Here is a 13,763-nt window from a genome sequence, read left to right as displayed (position 1 = left end):
CTTGAAGGAGTTACACGCAGAGAGGAGGAGAGGCAGAAAAAGAGAGAAATAGAGAGAGCTCCTCCATATGCTGGTTCACTCCCCAGTTGGCCACAACGGCTGGAGTTGAGCCGATCCGAAGCCAGGAGCCAGGAGCTTCCTCCAGGTCTCCCACGTGGGTGCAGGGGCCCAAGGACTTGGGCCATCTTCGACTGCTTTCCCAGGCCACAGCAGAGAGCTGGATCGGAAGTGGAGCAGCTGGGTCTCGAACCGGCACTCATATGGGACGCCAGCACTGCAAGTGGTGGCTTTACCTGCTACACTACAGCGCTAGCCCTGCATTATAAATCTTAATATTCATTTTTATGCAGCCAATTATGCAAATTTTATTGAAATTCAGCCAACAAATTTACTGATTTTGAAGAATTATTTTTTTTTAAAGAATTACTTTTATTTACTTGAAAGACAGACTTACAGAGAGGGGTCTTCCATTCCACTGGTTCACTCCCCAAATGACCATAATGGTCAAAGCTGAGCTTATCTGAAGCCAGGCGCCAAGAGCTTCTTCTGGGTCTCCCATGCAGGTGCAGGGGCCCAAGGACTTGCGCCATCTTCTGCTACTTTCCTGGGCCATAGCAGAAAGCTGGATCAGAAGAGGAGGAGCCAAGACTTGAACCGGGGCCCATATAATATGCCAGCACTGCAGGCTAGGGCGTTAACCCACTGCGCCACAGTGCCAGCCCCAAAGAATTATTCTTGCATGCTCCTTTAAAGGTATTATAAATCTACGTCTGGAATATTAGGTTACAGACTGTTTCCAATTTTTTAAAGCATGTAGATATAAATGTTTCATGGTTAATGATACAGTTCAATCATTTTCAGAAATTAAATAGCAATGGAGACATCTCCAGACATTCATTTTCAAAATGTTCTCTCAATAACATGTTTCATAGCAGAAGCAATTACTTTTACACTTATTGTTAAACACAGTTTCCTTAAATCCACTGATTAAATGTGTCTGTTATCTTAACGACTAGTAGCCTAGTTTTGAGTCATTTGTTTTAACAGAAAAGGTCAGAAATGTTGGAACATTAGTCTTTTTGTAAGACAAAAAATGTGTAGTTTCATCTTCACACTGAAAATTCATTAAAGTCCTTTACCTCCAAATGGCCTGTGTACCCGTCTGCTTCATTGATGTTTATGGTCACTTGTGAAAACCCTACTGTTTAAAGGTTTAGGGCTGTGTGTGTGTATAAACAGTCTCACTGACACCTTGTAGCACACAAATGCGGCTCAGGAGAACTTTATGTGTGACCCTTGACTCATGCACAGACAAGTGTGGCTGCCAGAATCAATCCACATAGCAGGTATCAGTAGCGTTTAGTTCCTTTAAGGAAAAATAAACTTACTTTTTGCCTTGGCCCAGGGGAGCATGTACCCCGCGCTCTTCCGGAAACCACACATATACCCTGTCGTAAAGCACGGTCACTGTGGTGAAGCTCTGATCCAGGCCCTCTCCTGCTGGCCGACCCTGGTTTTACCTGTTGATACCCCTCGAACCTCCTTCTGCCTCTGACTGGCACTGGCGTTCAGGCCTGGGGTCTGGCTGCGCTCCTGCGCTGCGAACGACCACCATCAGTGATTCACTCTTTGGCCCCACCCCGTGTGCCATCAGCCTAGTGCAGGCTGACCTTGGCAGCTTAGTTCCCTGGTAAGGGTTTCCAGATTTGGCTGTAATCCAACATACTCTAGGAAGTAATGCTATGGATAGCCCCATTTACAGAAGATGGCGCTGAGACACAGAGGTTACGTCACTTCCTCAACTTCACTAACTCTGAGCGGCGGCAGTGAGCAGGTTTGACCCAGGCGGGCTAACTCCAGAGTGGCTCACACGGGGCCGTTCTGCCCTGCCTCGAGACGTGGGTCATCATGCCAGGAGCAGAGGGCACTTCTAAGCCGGGGGGTTTTCATTTAACAGCATAGCCAACTTCAATATGATTCTGACTGCTTTTGGGTGGATCAGATCCTCAAGTTCAAAAAATGCCGGCGCTAATTGTGAGCCAAACTAGGAAAGGAGCCATAGGTGGCAATTCAAAAGCTAGACTACAGCTGATGCCAAAGAAAAAGGCCTCGTAGCCAAGAAAGAAACTGACAGAGAACATGAACAATAGCCACCCATTAATGATGCTTACTAGGTCCCAGACCCTGTCCTTTTGGCCTATCATCATTATCTGTTTAACTCTCATAAACAAGTTACATTTTCTATGCAAGAAAGCTGAGGCTTAGAAAATATAAGTAGGGGCTGGCACTATGGCTCAGTGGGCTAATGCCCTGGCCTGAAGCGCCGGTATCCTGTATGGGCGCTGGTTCAGGACCTGGCTGCTCCACTTCTAATCCAGCTATGGCCTGGGAAAGCAGTAGAAGATGACCCAAGTCCTTGGGCCCCTGCACTCATGTGGGAGACCCAGAGGAGGTTCCAGGCTCCTGGCTCCTGGCTTCGGATCAGCACAGCTCCAGCCGTTGCAGTCCTCTGAGGAGTGAACCATTGGATGGAAGACCTTTCTCTCTCTCTGCCTCTCCTCTCTCTCTGTAACTCTGACTTTCAAAAAAATAAATAATTTTTTTTTAAAAAAAAGGAAAATGTAAGTAATTATCCTAAGCTCACATACAAAATTGAGTGCTTCTATTAGAATTTGAAGCTTGGGATTTGTGAATTGAGTCAGTTAAAGGATAGCTTGGTAAGGAGGGGTGCTAGCTACCAGCCTCTACATAAGTTCCACTAGTTTGCCCTAAATTTTCCCAAATAAATGTACAATCGAAAAGAAAACACTGGGGGCCGGCGCCACGGCTCAATATTCTAATCCTCGGCTTGCGGCGCTGGCACACCGGGTTCTAGTCCTGGTCAGGGCGCCGGATTCTGTCCCGGTCATTCCTCTTCCAGTCCAGCTCTGCTGTGGTCTGGTAGTGCAGTGGAGGATGGCCCAGGTCCTTGAGCCCTGCACCTGCATGGGAGACCAGGAGGAAGCACCTGGCTCCTGGCTTCAGATCAGTGCGGTGCGCCGGCCACAGCACGCTGGCCGCAGTGGCCATTGGAGGGTGAACCAATGGTAAAGGAAGACCTTTCTCTCTGTCTCTCTCTCTCACTGTCCACTCTGCCTGTCAAAAAATAAATTAATTAAAAAAGGAAAAAGAAAAGAAAACACTGGGCCAGTGCTGTGGCATAGCGGGTAAAGCCGCTGCCTGCAGTGCCCACATCCCATATGGGCGCCGGTCCGAGTCCCAGCTGCATCCACATGGGAGACCAGGAAAAGGCTCCTGGCTTCTGGCTCCTGGCTTTGGGTCAGCTCAGCTCTGGCCATTGCAGCCAATTGGGGAGTGAACCAGCAGATAGAGGACTTCTCTCTCTCTGCCTCTCCTCCTCTCTCTGTGTAACTCTTTCAAATGAATAAATAAATATTTTAAAAAATTTTAAAAAAAGAAACATAAAATTCTAAGAAAGCATAGGAGTAAATTGTGGTGGCCTGGACTTATGAAAGGTTTCTTAGATATGACATCAGAAGCACAAGTGAAAGAAAGAAAACACAGCTAAATTAGATTTCTTTACAATTAAAAAAAGGGGCTGGTGCTGTGGCCCAGCGGGTTAACGCCCTGGCCTGAGGCACTGGCATCCCATATGGGTGCCGGTTCTAGTTCCGGCTGCTCCTCTTCTGATCCAGCTCTCTGCTACGGCCTGGGAAAGCAGTAGAAGATGGTTCAAGTCCTTGGGCCCCTGCACCTGCATGGGAGACCCGGAAGAAGCTCCTGGCTTCGGATTGGTGCAGCTCCGGCCATTGCAGCCGTCTGGGGAGTGAACCAGCAGATGGAAGACCTCTCTCTCTGTCTCTACCTCTCTCTCTCTCTGTCTTTCAAATAAATAAAATATATCTTTAAAAAAATTAAATTAAAAAAATTTAAATCACCTAATTCATCTTTTTTTTAAAAGATTTTATTTATTTATTTGAGAGGTAGAATTGCAGACAGTGAGAGAAAGAGACAGAGAGAAGGGTCTTCCATCTGCTGGGTCACTCCCCAAATGGCAGCAACTGCTGGAGCTGCGCCAATCTGAAGCCAGGAGCCAGGAGCTTCTCCAGGTCCTCTATGCGCATGCAGGAGCCCAAGGACTTGGGCCATCCTCCACTGCCTTCCCAGACCATAGCAGAGAGCTGGATTGGAAGAGGAGCAGCCAGGACTAGAACCAACACCCATATGGGATGCCAGTGCCGAAGGCAGAGGATTAACCTGTGCCACAGCACCGGTCCCTAAAATTAAATATTTTTGTTCTATAAGAGACTAACAAGAAAGTGAAAGAAACCAACAAAATGAAAGAAATTATTTGCAAATCATGAATCTGATAAGCAGCTTTGTATTTAAAATATATAAGAAATTTTACTACTCAATAATAAAAAGAACTCAATTAAAATGAGAAGGGCCAGGTGTGTGGTGCAGCAGTCAAGACCCACTGGGGATGCTCCTGTCCCATATCAGATTCAAGTCCCAGGTCCACTTCTTCAAAAAAGATTATTGAGGCCAGTGTTGTGGCACAGCTGGTTAAGCTGCTGCCTGCAGTGCTGGCATCCCATATGGGTACTAGTTCAAGTCCCAGCTGCTCCACTTCTGATCCAGCTTCCTGCTAATGCATCTTGGAAAGTAGCAGAAGATGGCCCAAGTCCCTGGGCCCCTGCACCTCCATGAGAGACCTGGAAGAAGCTCTTGGCAGCTTGGTCATTGTGGCCATTTAGGGAGTGAACCAGTGGGTAGAAGCTCTCTCTCTCCTCTCTCTCTCTCTCTCTCTCTCTCTCTCTCTCTCTCTCTCTCTCTCTGTTTCTCTTTGTCTCTCTCTCACTCTACCTTTCAAATAAATAAATATATCTTCAAAAAATTACCATATTTATTCAACAGGCAGAGTGACAGGGAGTAGGAAACACAGCGAGAGAAAGAGGTCTTCCATCCACTGGTTCTCTCCCCAAATGCCCACAACAACCAATTCTGGGCCAAGCTGGAGCCAGGAGGCTGAAACTCCATCTGGGTCTCCCAAATGGGTGGCAGGGACTCAAGTACTTGGGCCATCCTCTGCTGCTTTTCCGGGCTCATTAACGGGAAGCTGGATCAGAAGCAGAGCAGCTGGGACTCAAAATGGCACTCTGAATATGGGATGTTGGCATCACACTTGTGATTCAAATTTCTTGCTAATGTATTTCCTGGCAAGCAGCAACTGATGGCTCAAGTACTTGGATTCCTGCTACCCATGTGTGGGAATCAGACGGAGTTCTAGGCTCCTGGTTTCAGCCTGGCCCAGCCCTGGCTATTGCCAGCATTTGGGAGTCAATCAGCAGATGGGAGATCTCTGTCTCTCTCTTTGTCTTTCAAACAAACAATAAGTAAATAAATGTTTTAAATGAGAAAAAGATTTGTCTATGTATTTTTCCAATATACAAAAGGCCAATAAACATGTGAAAATATTTCCAACATTATTACTCATTAGGAAAATATAAATGAAAACAGCAGTGAGACTGCTAAAGTGTATGGGGTGTCTTTTGAGGGAGTGTGATGAAAAAGTTCTAAAGTTGGTGATGACCGCACAAATGTGAATGCACTAAAAATCATGGAATTGTACATTTTACATGGGTGAACATATGCAGGTCAATTATATCACAATAAAACTATTACAAAAAAAAGGCCCACAGTGATACTGCACTTTATACCTGTTGAAATAGAATAGAGATAGTTGGGCTGTCCCATATGGGCACCAGTTCAAGTCCTAGCTGCTCCACTTGTGATCCAGCTCTCTGCTATGGCCTGGGAAAGCAGCAGAAGATGGTCCAAGTCCTTGAGCCCCTGCACCCGCGTGAGAGACCAGGAAGAAGCTCCTGGCTCCTGGCTTTGGATGGTCCCAGCTCTGGCCATTGTGGCCACTTGGGGAGTGAACCAGCAGATGGAAGACCTTTCTCTCTCTCTGCCTCTCTGTAACTCTGTCTTTCAGATAAATAAATAAATCTTAAAAAGGGAGAGAGAGAGAGAGAGATAATAACAAGTACTGATGACTATGGTAGAAAAATTGCAGCCCTCACATGTTACAGTGTGATTGTAAAGTGTTGCCGTTGTTTTGGACAAAAGGTTGATAGTTCTTCAAAAGTTTCAACATGGGGTTGCCACAGGTAGCACTCACAGGTAGCCACTCAAGAAATGAAACCATGGATACACAACAGCTTGTATATGGATGTGCATGGTGGTAGGATTCATGATAGCCCCAAAGCAGGAATAATCCAAATGTTCCCGGACAGATGAATGCATAAACAAAATGTGTTGTATCTGTACAGTGAGCATTATCTGGCAATATGAAGGCATGAAGTTGTAGACAACATAAGTGAATCTTGAAAGCATGAGCCAAAGTGGAAGGGGTCAGATACAAAGGCCCATACATTGTGTCATTACACTTGAATGAAATGTCCGGAAGGAGCAAATCCATAGAAGCAGAAAGTAGACGAAGGGTTTTCAGGGGCTGGAAGGCTGCGAGGGAATAGGGAGTGACTGCTAAGGGGCATAGGGCTTCTTTGTATGGTGGTAAAAATGATCTAAAACTAGTGATGCTTGCACCTCTGTGATATACTAAAAACCATGGACTTGTACATTTAAAATGGCAAATTCTGTGTTCTAGATCAATAACCCATTATTAAATTTTTAAAATCATAAACATAATAGTGTAAGTACTACAAATTAGAATAGCAGTTAAAGTTAAATAGTGTGGGGCCAGCGCTGTGGCGTAGCAGGTAAAGCTGCTGCCTGCAGCGCCTACATCTCATATGGGCACCGGTTCAAGTCCCCACTGCTCCATTTCTGATTCAGCTCTCTGCCATGGCCTGGGAAGTCCTTGGGCCCCTGTACCCGTGTGGGAGACCCAGAAGAAGCTCCTGGCTTCAGATCAGCGCAGCTCTGGCTGTTGCAGCCAATTGGGGGGTGAACCAGCAGGTGGAAGACCTCTCTAGGCCTCTCCTTTCTGTGTAATTCTGACTTTAAAATAAATAATAAAATAAATCTAAAAAAAATTAAATAGCATATGGGTCTCTAGTTAAAATAGAATATGACTTTGTATAAGATAAGCATCTGAATTGGAATTATTTTGGACAAGCTGCCAAAAAAATTTGTAGTGCAAATAGTAAAATGGAGGCGCGTCTGAAGTTGGATTTTATTGTGTGTGATGGTTAATTTTCTGTGTCAGCTGACTGGGCTAACGAATGCACAGATAGCTGAGAAAATGTTATTTCTGTGTGTGTCTGCGAAGGCGCTTCTGGAGGAGGTTAGCCTTTGCACCAGTCGATTGGGTAAAGAAGAACTGTCCCCCCCAACTTGAGCATCAGACATTCCATTGAGGGCTCACATAGAACAAAAAGATGGAGGAAGGGTGAATCCCCTCTCTGAGCTGGGGCATCCCTCTTCTCCTGTCTTTGGACATCAGCACTCCTGGTTCTTGGGCCTTTGGACCCAGACCAGGACTTAAACCATTGGCTTGTTGGTTCTGTTTCTCAGGAGTACCCTGACAGGTACATGGGGATAGCAATTTATTGATCTCTATGTCTCAGTGCATTGTTTATTATGAGCATGTTTGTATATTAGCATAAAACCGCCAGTGCTTTTGCAGTGTTGTTTTCAAACAACACAAGGACATCTCTGGAAAAGAAACAACAAAGAACAAAATTAATATTTTTAATATTAAGAACAAAATTAATATTTTCCAAACTGATGAATTTTCTTTCTTAAGAGAAATTTTCTTTTCCCAAGAGAAAACAACACAACTAGTCCAACATCACTGTTATCTATACTTCTTTGGTGAGACATGGCTATGAATCACTCTCTTGCCACAAAAGGTAAGCTAATGACACTCTTACGTGTAGAGAGAAAGCAAACATAAGTCCTGTATCTAGTGTCCATCTAGACTGTGGCAAAAATTCAACAGGACACAATGTGAAAGAGTCTGAGAATGTATAGGAAAAGGCTAAACTCAGCAATCCAAACAGAGGGCCTCTGTGACCCATGTGTGTGGCCTTTCGCTGAACACCACACAAGCAATTACTTCTGCAGCAGATACCAGCTGCGTGTTCTCCAGTTCAATTCAGTTCTGAGTCTGTCTACTTGGACACGGTGTCAGATCCCACAGGCCGAGAGCTCGGTCCCCAAGACTGCTCCCCTCTCTCAACTTCGAAAGCCAGCCCCAGCCCCAGATTGTCCCAGCTGTGCTTCTGAGCCACCGGCAGCACATCACGGCTCCCACAACCATTTCTTTGGCCCACAGAACCCCGGGAAACACGTTAAAGGACGCTGATGAACGCCAGAGCAAGAGATGAATAGGGGAAGGCGTGGGGGGAGGGATACAGAGGCTACAGGTGTAGTTCCCACCCCACCCACTGTCCCAGAACCTCCATGTGTTTAGCTAACCAGAAGTTCATCCAAACTCTGTCCTTTTGGGCATTTATGGAGGTGTCATTATGCAGGCACGATCGATCCAATCTCTGGCCTTGGTGAGCGCCTCTCCTGTCTCCTCTCCAGAGGTTAGGGGAGGTTGGGACTGACAACTGCCTTGGCCTTTCCTGTGACCAGCCCCCAGCTTGGAGCTGCCTGGGGACCGCCAAGCAGCAATCATCTCACTGTCTGATACTGACACTAAAACTCCAAAGAGTTTAGGAGTTATATACCAGAAAGCAGGCACAAAGACCCAAACGGCATTTCACAATATCAGAAAGCGTAACTGCTCTCATGTGTAGATCCTAGAAGCTATTTGCCTTCACGTGGAAGGGCACAGCTGAGTGTAAGCCAGGCTTCGGTATTGCTGAGCCACATGGATGAGGGGGAAGCAGACAATGATGTTTCATTCTATTCACCCCCGCAGACTCATGCTACAAAACAAGTATTTTTTATCTATAATAATTATTTTGTGAGAAAAATGTGCGTTGGCAGCAGTTCTGATGAAAATCTGGCCACATGTGAGAAGTGTGTTCCTGTAGGAAAAAGACATTGCACCTGCATGCCAATGTGCACATTGCTGTCCTCACAGGCAATGGGTTAGCAGACAACACACACCTGGACCTTGAGTCAGGGCTGAAGGTTGCAAACGAGATCGGGGTTTGACTGCTGAATGTCTCTACAGCGTGTTGCAAGAAGAAACGGGCAGGGAGCACAAGTCTTGCCTTTTTGTGTTGAAGGTGTGCTGCCTACCAGGGCATTCTGAATTTTCTTGAAATAGAGGAAGTGATTCATAGCATTTCTTTGTTGACACTCGTAATGCCTGCAGAGACGTTTCTCTATTTTCAAGTGGATTATCTCAGCTCTGTGTTCACATTCTTGTGTGGCCTGAGCCTGTTCCTGCATGACTGGCAAAGCTAAGGAAGCCACATCACAACATCTTTATACTCTTTTTCCTCTTAGCTGTCTGTTGTCAGCTTATTTGATAATCTAAAATTATTGAAACCTCAGAAGGGAAAAAGTAAATATAAAACGTCTCTGGGCATGGGCACGTGGCCTAGTGGTTAAGCCACCAGCTGGGATGCCTGCATTCCATAGTGGCGCACTTACAGTTGAGTCCTGGCTCCACTCCCAGCTTCCCAGCGATGCACACCCTGGGAGGCAGCAGGTGATGGCTCAAGGGATTGGGTCCCTGCCACCCACATGGGAGACCCAGATGGAGTTCCTGGCTCCTGTCTTCAGTCTAGGCCAGCTCTGGCTATTGTGGGCATTTTGGAGGTGAACCAGCAGGTAGGAGCTCTGTCTGTCTCTCAAATAAACAAAACCCAAAAACCTTCCCTCACCATGAGTAGCAGGAAGCAAGGGCCATGGGGGTTCTCTCAAGGGTAGCCTGCCTCGGTATCCACAAACTTCTATGGGTACAACACAATTCACATGCCTTGGCCAGTGCAGCTCTCTAGGGATTTTCCGTCTGGCCTGGCCTGCATTCTCAGTGCTCCGTCAGCAGTAGGCACAACTCATTGAGCTATGTTAGGTGTTGGACATGGGTACATGGTCTAAGTAAGTTAGATCCTGATTTAAAAGTCTGGTGTCCTCGGTTACATGTCTATTATACAGGCTATAAGTTTCCTGCTGTCACCTTGACCTGGCATAGCTCCTTGGTGGGACTGGTATTAAGCCTGTAACTGTTCTCTCCCATGACGGGAACAAAAGCTGCTATTACCAGTCCTGGGCTGACTATCTCTGGCTAGTTCTTAAGGATGTGCAAGAAAGTAGTTGGTATTTTTATTTAAGCCATTTCCAGATTGTTCTGAGATTCCTAATTGAATCTAATCCTGACTAACGATGTGGCTTTGTTTAAGTTCCAATCCTAAATGTATGCATATTCGATTGTAATCTCGCCGCAGCCTAGCTGCCCCACTACTTCCTACTGGACATACTTTCAGTAGGAGGTGTCACCTGGAAGAAACAGCAACACTGCCAGGTTCCTGCTGGTAATGAGAAAGGACCTAGAACGTGCTGACCGGCCTGCTGTGTCCAGAGTGGGCAGCAGCCTGCGGAGAGCTGGGTGCCCTGCTGAACCACGAAATGGGGCAAGGGCAGGGCACGGTCTGCTCCTTGGGGTTCTGGCAGGTAGCAGGGCCAGCAGGAGGCTGTGGGCCTCTGAACCAGCTTGACCTGTCATCGGCCCTGGATGCTGCCCAAGTCCAAAGGCCTGCCAGGTGCAAGACTTGTAGATCAAATTCCTTAGATCCACAGAGCCAGCAGGCACCTTTAAGAACAAGGAGTGGGTGTGAGCTGGGAGGAGGAAGTGCAGATAAAAGACAAGCGAAGCTGTTTTCTGGAAGCAGGCAGGGAAAGGATACAACAGGAAGTCTGTCTAAGGCACCAACGTGGACAGTGTTTGCGCTGTGAGTGCAGTGCCAGCCAGAGGCTTCTGGAAAACAAAGCCCGTGACTGTTTTCTTTTCATGACCTCCACTCCCAGTGTCAGTGACTTTCTCTGGCTGACGCCAGGGCCGTGCTCGGCTCCCCTCCTCGGCCTGCCCAGGGAGACGTCCATGGAGGCACTGTGAGGCAGTGAGAGCAGTGGAGAGCACAGAGTACCCTCCGTGTCTTGGGTCCAAAGTATCCCTGTCGTGAATGTGAAGTCCTGTGCAAGAATGCAGCTTAGGGAACAGGAGACTATCGGAAAAAATCAGCTTGGATACTTTCCCGAATGCTTCTGAATTAAACTTAGCTTTAATTTGAACACAAGCTAGGACTCACTCCATTACCGTCTGTTCTCCCTTGATCTATGCCTCTTGTTCCAAATCCATTTGCCAGTGTCTAGTTTTTAAAAATATATTCCCCCAAATTAGGCAGAGGGACACAGGTCTGGAGAGGTCAGGGTGAAGTGGAAGGGTGTGACCTACCTGGGAATCGAGATTCCCACACCGGGGTCCAGAGGTGTTATCTGTGGTTGTGGATGGAGAAATCAAGGTGTCCCCCAGCCAAGGAACTAGAAGTGCTGATAGGAGCTCAATGGGGAACAGTTGGGGAGGTAAAGGGGTTATGCTGTGAGCACACGACATCCTCATCTGAAAGCAGGAGATTGATTAAAACATCAAGAAGTGGTGGTATTGTTTTCAACAAATACTTACCAGGTGCCAGGCGCTGTTCTAGGCATTGAGGATACAGCCATAAAACAAACAAAGCAAAATCATTGTACTTGTAGTGATACATCTGCTGCTTAAAGACAGTACGGTCACTAACTGAATAAATAGGTAAGAGTTTAAAAGAGTTGCCTTGGGGAGCAGGTTTAGAACAAGGGAGGGCAGGAGAGATATAGGGCTAAGGTTTGGTTTTCTGACAAGCCCTGTTATTTGATTTTTCCAAAAGGGTTTTTTTTTTAAAGATTTATTTATTTATTTGAAAGGCAGAGTTACAGAGAGGCAGTGAGAGAGAGAGAGAGAGAGAGAGAGGTCTTCCATCCACTGGTTTACTTTCCAAATGATCGCAGTGGCTGCAGCTGGGCCAATCTGAAGCCAAGAGCTTCATCTGGGTCTCTGATGTGGGTACAAGGGCCCAAGAACTTGGGCCATTTTCCACTGCCTTTTCAGGCCACTAGCAAGGAGTTGGATCATAAGTGGAGCAGTCAGGGCGGGCGCCATGGTTCACTTGGCTAATCCTCCGCCTGTGGTGCTGGGATCCCATATGGGCACCGGGTTCTAGTCCTGGTTGCTCCTCTTCCAGTCCAGCTCTCTGCTGTGGCCTGGGAGGGCAGTGGAGGATGGCCCAGGCTCTTGGGCCCTGCACCTGCATGGGAGACCGGGAGGAAGCACCTGGCTCCTGGCTTCGGATTGGCACAGCACTGGCCATAGCTGCCATTGGAGGAGAGAACCAATGGCAGGAAGACCTTTCTCTCTGTCTCTCTCTCACTGTCTATAACTCTACCTGTCAAATAAAAAAAAATTTAAAAAGTGGAGCAGCCGGGACTCAAACTGGCACCCATTTGAGACTGGCATTGAAGGTGATGGCTTCACCCACTACGCTGCAGCACTGGCCCCCTAAAAGGTTTTGATTCAAATTATTAGCAAAATATTTCCCTGTTTACCAGGTGTATATCCTTAAACAGAGTGCTTAAATTCCTTGGCCTCAGTTCTTTCTTCTGGAAATTATGGGTAAGACTGTCTCCTGCAAAGAATATTTGTTGTAATAGTAGCATGAAGTAGGCATGCAAATATCAGTCACCTCCTTAGGTCTCCCATGTAATATAATTTTTATTTTTAAAAATTTTAAAAAGATTTATTTATTTGAAAGGCACAGTTATGGGGGCAGGAAGAGAGAGATGTAGAGACAGAGAGAGAGGTCTTCCATCCACTGGTTCACTCCCCAGATGGCCACAAGGCAGGGGCTGGGCGACAGAAGCCAGGAGCCAGGAGCTTTAGCCAGGTCTCCCACATGGATGGCAGGGGCACAAACACTTGAGTCATCTTGTGCTGCTTTCCCAGGCTCATTAACAGGGAGCTGGATCATAGGTGGAGCAGCTGGAACTCAAACTGTTCCCACACGGGACACCTGCATTGCAGGTGGCAGCTTTACCCACTATGCCCCAGCACCGGCCCCTCCAGTGTAATATTTCACAGCTCAAGATTTTCAGGCCAAGAAGTAACATTCATTGTTGGATCTGACCCAAGCAGGTCACATGACTTCTTTGCCTGTTTCTACCCTGGTAGAAGATGCTCAAGTTTCTTCCCGTGCTAGAGTAACAGGGAGTATGTCGATAAGAACTCCAGAGTGTTGAGTTGTTGAGTTTCCTATGAGAACATAATGGGGAAGGTATGTGGCCCAGTGGCTAAGACTGCAGCCCACATCAGCACGGGTTTGATACCTAGCTCTGGCTCCTGACTCCAGCTTCCTGTTACTGAAGACCCTGGGATACAGAAATGAAGGCTCTGGTAACTGGGTTCCTACCACCCACATAGGAGACCTGGATTGGATTCCTGGCTTCAGCCTGGCTATCCCTGTTCATTGTGGACACTGGGTAGTGAGCCAACATATGGGAGCTATTTCTTTCTTTGCATAAAAAAAAAAAACCCACACACTCAAATCTTAACAGGGTTTCCATTTGGATGACACTGCCCTGTTGTTGATAGCATCTTCGCTGCTCAATTGTGGACAGGCAGGGTAACCTGCTGTTCAACTGTAGTATTGCTTCAGAAGGTTTCACAGTTGGTTACTTAACCCCTGAGTCATCGAAAAGCCTCATGATGTAAGGGAGGGAACAATTGTGAATTCAAGAGAGAGATC

The 13,763-nt window shown here is 46.8% G+C and overlaps 1 long non-coding RNA gene across 1 annotated transcript in view; it reads right to left on the bottom strand.

The window, feature by feature from the left end:
- Positions 1 to 7,564: 7,564 nt before the first annotated feature.
- Positions 7,565 to 13,763, bottom strand: part of LOC103351491 (uncharacterized) — a 7,547-nt gene continuing 1,348 nt past the window's right edge. The window contains exons 2-3 of the long non-coding RNA XR_007911254.2: positions 11,387 to 11,551; positions 7,565 to 7,683 (exon numbers count right to left, since the gene is read on the bottom strand). This is a non-coding gene — a long non-coding RNA (uncharacterized lncRNA). The remainder of the gene's footprint in view (positions 7,684 to 11,386; positions 11,552 to 13,763) is intronic.

The sequence above is a fragment of the Oryctolagus cuniculus genome, chromosome 17, assembly GCF_964237555.1.
Source record: "Oryctolagus cuniculus chromosome 17, mOryCun1.1, whole genome shotgun sequence".
NCBI classification, from domain to species: domain Eukaryota; kingdom Metazoa; phylum Chordata; class Mammalia; order Lagomorpha; family Leporidae; genus Oryctolagus; species Oryctolagus cuniculus.
Note: the sequence above shows the minus strand (reverse complement) of the source record. Positions and strands in the feature narration are given on the sequence as shown.